This window comes from Eschrichtius robustus, chromosome 1, assembly GCF_028021215.1.
Source record: "Eschrichtius robustus isolate mEscRob2 chromosome 1, mEscRob2.pri, whole genome shotgun sequence".
NCBI lineage: Eukaryota > Metazoa > Chordata > Mammalia > Artiodactyla > Eschrichtiidae > Eschrichtius > Eschrichtius robustus.
The window spans coordinates 163,905,797-163,911,796 of record NC_090824.1 but is presented as its reverse complement, the minus strand read 5'-3'; the positions used below and the strand labels follow the sequence as shown (position 1 = coordinate 163,911,796).

The 6,000-nt window shown below is 47.1% G+C and overlaps 1 pseudogene; it reads left to right on the top strand.

The window, feature by feature from the left end:
* Positions 1 to 4,938: 4,938 nt before the first annotated feature.
* LOC137760921 (small ribosomal subunit protein uS19 pseudogene) lies at positions 4,939 to 5,399 on the top strand (annotated as a pseudogene).
* Positions 5,400 to 6,000: the final 601 nt, after the last annotated feature.

The following is a 6,000-nucleotide window of genomic DNA, read 5'->3' as shown; positions in this document are numbered from 1 at the left end:
AAATGAACCCTTTTTGATGCAAAATCAAAAAGAACCTTCTAAGAAGTGGAGCTGTCCAATATGAAATGGGTTGCACAGAGAGGTAATGAGATTCTTGTTTGGATGGTATTCAAGTAAATGATGATGACCACTTGATTCCAAGCAGAATGGGGAGTTTGACAATGTGGCTCTCCTAGGCAGCATCCTATTGATTGCAGAGTAAAAGGAACCTTCTCACATTAGCTCAGGTTAGAGGGGATTCTGGAAAGAATTCAGCTCTCATTGAATCAGAGGAAAAGTTGAGCAACTAGGCTGTAGGAAGGGTGGGAATGAGATCAGCTCCAAGCCAGGCCCACTGTGGTGACTCAGCTTTCAGCTCTGTTTCTTTTTCTTTTTCTTTTTTTTTTCAGTTTGAACTCTTTCCCAAGAATCTGAAAGACCATTGGCAAGACTGTAGCTTTGCTTCTCCTGAGTCAGGTATTCAGTACTTGTTCAATCAACGATGGTCATGGGGGTGGAGTCTTGTGATTCAAACATAAAAGCATGATGACAGGGCTTCCCTGGTGGCGCAGTGGTTAAGAATCTGCCTGCCAATGCAGGGAACACGGGTTCGAGCCCTGGTCCGGGAAGATCCCACATGCCACGGAGCAACTAAGCCTGTGCGCCACAATTACTGAGCCTGCACTCTAGAGCCCGTGAGCCACAACTACTGAGCCCACGTGCCACAACTACTGAAGCCTGGGCGCCTACAGCCCGTGCTCCACAACAAGAGAAGCCACCACAGTGAGAAGCCCGCGCACCGCAACGAAGAGTTAGCCCCCACTCACCGCAACTAGAGAAAGCCCGCGTACAGCAACAAAGACCCAGTGCAGCCAATAAATAAATAAATAAATAAATAATAAAATTAAAAAAAAAAAAGCATGATGACAGAGATCATCCATGCAGTGGGTATAAAAATTCTCAGAAAAGTTGGGAGGGGCAGACACCCTCAAAATGATATATAGGGTCCTGTCCAAACTCAGGGCTCACTAATTCTGAGTCAAAAGTAATTTCAAGCAGATGATGTGCTTCATGGGGTTGTAAAGAGGCCAGGACTAATTCATATTCAGCTGAAGGCACATGATTGAAATAAAGTGAGGGGTCGGGAGAGATGAGATCAGCGCCGTGGGAAGAATCGGTGGAAAGGGAGTAAATATGGCTCATTGATCAACTCACAGACTTGGTGGGTTGCCTACCGGGACAGGCATTGTCTAGGACAGAGCTACCCACAGGCTGACTTACAAGTTACACAGCACCTGTGTCAAGGCAGGGTTTTTTCCCCATGCAGTTTTTAAAATATACTTGTAAATTTTAGAATAGTTTTAGATTTACAGAAGGGCTGCATAAATAATACAGAGTTCCTACAGATCCCTCACCCAGTTACTATGGTATATTGTCACAACTAATGGACCTCTATTAATATGTTTTTTTTTTTAAAATTATTTTTTATTAATTAATTAATTTATTTATTTTTGGCTGTGTTGGGTCTTCGTTTCTGTGCGAGGGCTTTCTCTAGTTGCGGCGAGCGGGGGCCACTCTTCATCGCGGTGCGCGGGCCTCTCACTATCGCGGCCTCTCTTGTTGCGGAGCACAGGCTCCAGACACGCAGGCTCAGTAATTGTGGCTCATGGGCCCAGCTACTCCGCGGCATGTGGGATCTTCCCAGACCAGGGCTCGAACCCGTGTCCCCTGCATTGGCAGGCAGATTCTCAACCACTGCGCCACCAGGGAAGCCCTATTAATATGTTTTTAACTACACTCCATACTATATTTGGATTTCATTAGTTTTTCCCTAATGTCATTTTTCCGTTCCAGGATCACATCCAAGATACCTGTATTCATTTCTTAAGGCTTCTGGAACAAATTACCACAAATTTGGTGGCTTAAAACAATAGAAATGTATTCTCTCTGGAGTTCTGGAGGCCAGAAGTCCTAAGTGTGTAGGCCACACTCCCTCTAAGGGCTCCAAGGGAGAAGCTTCCTGCCTCTTCCAGCTTCTGGTGGCCCCAGGTGCTCCTTCGCTTGTCACCGTGGGGTGGGCTATATCTTGGAGCTGATAATGCTCATCTCTGCCTCCATCTTTATATGGCCTTCTTTGTGCATCTCTGTGCCTGTATGCCTCAAATTTCCCTCTCCTTTCTCTTACAAAGACACCCAGTCATTGAATTTAGGGCTCACACTAAATCCAGGATAATCTCATCTTGAGATCCTTAACCTAATTACATCTGTAAAATCCTATTGCCAACTAAGGTTACATTCACAGGTACTGGGGGCTGGCACTTGGACATAGCTTTTTTTTTTTTTAACATCTTTATTGGAGTATAATTGCTTTACAATGGTGTGTTAGTTTCTGCTTTATAACAAAGTGAATCAACTGTACATATACATATATCCCCATATCTCCTCCCTCTTGCATCTCCCTCCCACCCTCCCTATCCCACATCTCTAGGTGGTCACAAAGCACTGAGCTGATCTCCCTGTGCTATGCGGCTGCTTCCCACTAGCTATCTATTTTACATTTGGTAGTATATATAAGTACATGCCACTCTCTCACTTCGTCCCAGCTTACCCTTCCCCCTCCCCGTGTCCTCAAGTCCATTCTCTATGGACATAGCTTTTGGGGGGACAAAATTCAACCCACTACAATACACATTTTTTAAAATTTTATTTTATTTATTTTTGGCTGCGTTGGGTCTTCGTTGCTGCGTGCGGGCTTTCCCTAGTTGTGGCGAGCGGGGGCTACTCTTCGTTGGGGTGTGCGGGCTTCTCATTGCAGTGGCTTCTTTTGTTGTGGAGCATGGGCTCTAGGCGCGCAGGCTTCAGTAGTTGTGGCTCGTGGGCTCTAGAGTGCAGGCTCAGTAGTTGTGGCGCGTGGGCTTAGTTGCTTCGCGGCATGTGGGATCTTTCTGGACCAGGGCTCGAACCCGTGTTCCCTGCATTGGCAGGCGGATTCTTAACCACTGCGCCACCAGGGAAGCCCTACAATACACATTTAGTCATCATGTCTCCTTAGGCTTCTTGGGGTTGTGACAGTTTCTCAAACCTTCCTTGCTTCTAATGACCCTGCCAGTTTTGAGGATTATTGAGGATCAATATTTTGTAGACTGTGTCTCAATTTGTTTGCCTGATGTTTTTCTCATGGTTAGACTGGGGTTATGGGCTTCAGGGAGGAGGACCACAGAGGTGAAGTGCCCTTCTCAACACAACATATCAAGGGTATGTGTTATCAACTGGACTTACCACTGATGAGGTTAACCAAGACCACCTGGCTAAGGAAGTGTTTACCAGACTTCTCTACGGCAAAGTTCCTTTCTTGTTCCCCCATTTCCATACTGTACTCTTTGGAAGAAAGTTACTAAGCATAGCACACACTTAACGAGATGGGGAGTTATGCTTCACTCCTTGAGTGGGGAGCATTTGCATAAATTATTTGGAATTCTGCTATTGTCCTTGCAATTTTGCATGCATTCTCTCATATGAAAGGCAGGTTTCATGGATTCCAACCAGAGTTCCATGGCCTTTTCCCAATTCCCCTTAGAGAATCTGAAATGCAGGACAAATCATCTGAGGAAACAATTCTCTGAAGAGTTTTCATTAACAGAAAATGCTATAGGACAGAGCTATTCACAGCATGGACTGGTGTGGTCCACATCTGCTTCTAGATCTATAATAATGTAAGTATCGATATTGAAAGTGACATTCAGAAACTGCACAGCAATTTGACAGAGTTATCTTACGTGTGTTGAATGTAACAATAAAGATGCCTTTATTATTATTATTATTATCCCAGTAATTCACTTGTATTGTCCTTTATACAAGTATTGGTCCAGGACGAATTGGGGGGGAAATGGTCTTCAGCACAGAGTGGACCCCACTGGGCGTGGCCTAACGCAGGCTCTGGTGTTCCAGGCTGCTCCCTTCTCCACACCCACTCTGCATGCACCCCTCACTCCCAGACATCAGAGTGAAGCCCGGACCCACCAATGGGCTCCTGTCTGGGCCTCATCCCACTGAGCTCATGACAGTGACCTTCCCTACAGGGCATACTGTTCTTACCTCCCCCCATCCCCCTGGCAGGACAGCCCCTCTGCAGTGCCCCCAGGGGCAGCATCTCTGGCTGCTCTGAACCTGTCTGTGGTCAGCTCCATGGGCAGCCACAGCCAGCCCTGCCTGGGAAAGAGCCAGCCCTGCTCTCACCATGCTCTGGGCATCCAGCCCTTTCCATGAGTGAAGCCCTTTCAATTCCTTTTGCTCGTGGTCAGACACATGCAGGGGGCAGCAGAGGGCAGCAGGAGGGGGACAGGAGTCTCCAATCCAGAAAGGGCTTCCAATGTAGACTTTTACTAATCTCTCCAAATGAGGTCATTCATATAGCCATGTGACTGAAAGGAGTCCATGACCAGGCCATCCCGCCAGGGCTTAATTCAAAATGATAAATACAGATGGCCGATAGGCACATGAAAAGATGCTCAGCATCACTAATTATTAGAGAAATGCAAATCAAAACGACAATGAAGTACCACCACACACCGGTCAGAATGGCCATCATTAAAAAGTCTATGAACAGGCTTCCCTGGTGGCGCAGTGGTTAAGAATCCACCTGCCAATGCAGGCGACACGGGTTCGAGCCCTGGTCCGGGAAGATCCCACATGCTGCGGAGCAACTAAGCCCGCGCGCTACAACTACTGAGACTGTGCTCCAGAGCCTGCGAGCCACAACTACTGAGCCCACGTGCCACACAACTGAAGCCCGTACACCTAGAGCCTGTGCTCTGCAACAAGAGAAGCCACCGCAATGAGAAGCCCGCGCCCCGCAACAAAGAGTAGCCCCCACTCGCCGCAACTAGAGAAAGCCCACGTGCAGCAGCGAAGACCCGACAGTCAAAAATAAAAATAAAATAAAATAGTTTTGAAGAGCCGACAAGATGGCGGAAGTGGGGCAGAAGAAGAAGCGGACCTTCCGCAAGTTCACCTACCGCGGCTTGGACCTCGACCAGCTGCTGGACATGTCCTGTGAGCAGCTGATGCAGCTGTACAGCGCGCGGCAGCGGCGGCGGCTCAACCGCGGCCTCCGGGGGAAGCAGCACTCGCTGCTGAAGCGGCTGCGCGAGGCCAAGAAGGAGGTGCCGCCCGTGGAAAAGCCCGAGGTGATGAAGACGCACCTGCGCGACATGATCATCCTGCCCGAGATGGTGGGCAGCATGGTGGGCGTCTACAAGGGCAAGACTTTCAACGAGGTGGAAATCAAGCCTGAGATGATTGGCCACTACCTAGGCGAGTTCTCCATCACCTACAAGCCTGTGAAGCACGGCCGGCCCGGCACTGGGGCCACCCACTCCTCCCGCTTCATCCCCCTCAAGTAGCCTGCTGGCCAGTAAAGGTAGAGACTTGTCTAAAAATAAATAAATAAATAAATTTATTTATTTTTTTAAAAAAGTCTACAAACAGCAAATTCTGGAGAGGGTGTGGAGAAAAGGGAACCTTCTTACACTGTTGGTGCTGATGTAAATTGGTGGAACCACTATGGAGAACAGTATGGAGGTTCCTCAAAAAACTAAAAATAGAGCCACCATATGATCCTGCAATTCTACTCCTGGGCATAAACCCAGACAAAACTATAATTCGAAAAGATACATGTACCCCTATGTTCACTGCAGCACTATTTACAATAGCCAGACATGGAAACAACCTAAATGTCCATCAACAGATGAATGGATAAAGAAGAGGTGGCATATATATACAATGGAATACTATTCAGCCATAAAATATAAAGAAATAATGCCATTTGCAGCAACATGGATGGACCTAGAGATTATCACAGTAAGTGAAGTCAGAAAGAGTAAAAAAAAAAAGTAAGTCACAAATACCATGATATCACCTGTATGTGGAATCTAAAATATGACACAAATGAACTTATCTATGAAACAGAAACAGACTCACAGACATAGAGAACAAGGGAGAGGAGGAGTAGGGGAGGGATGG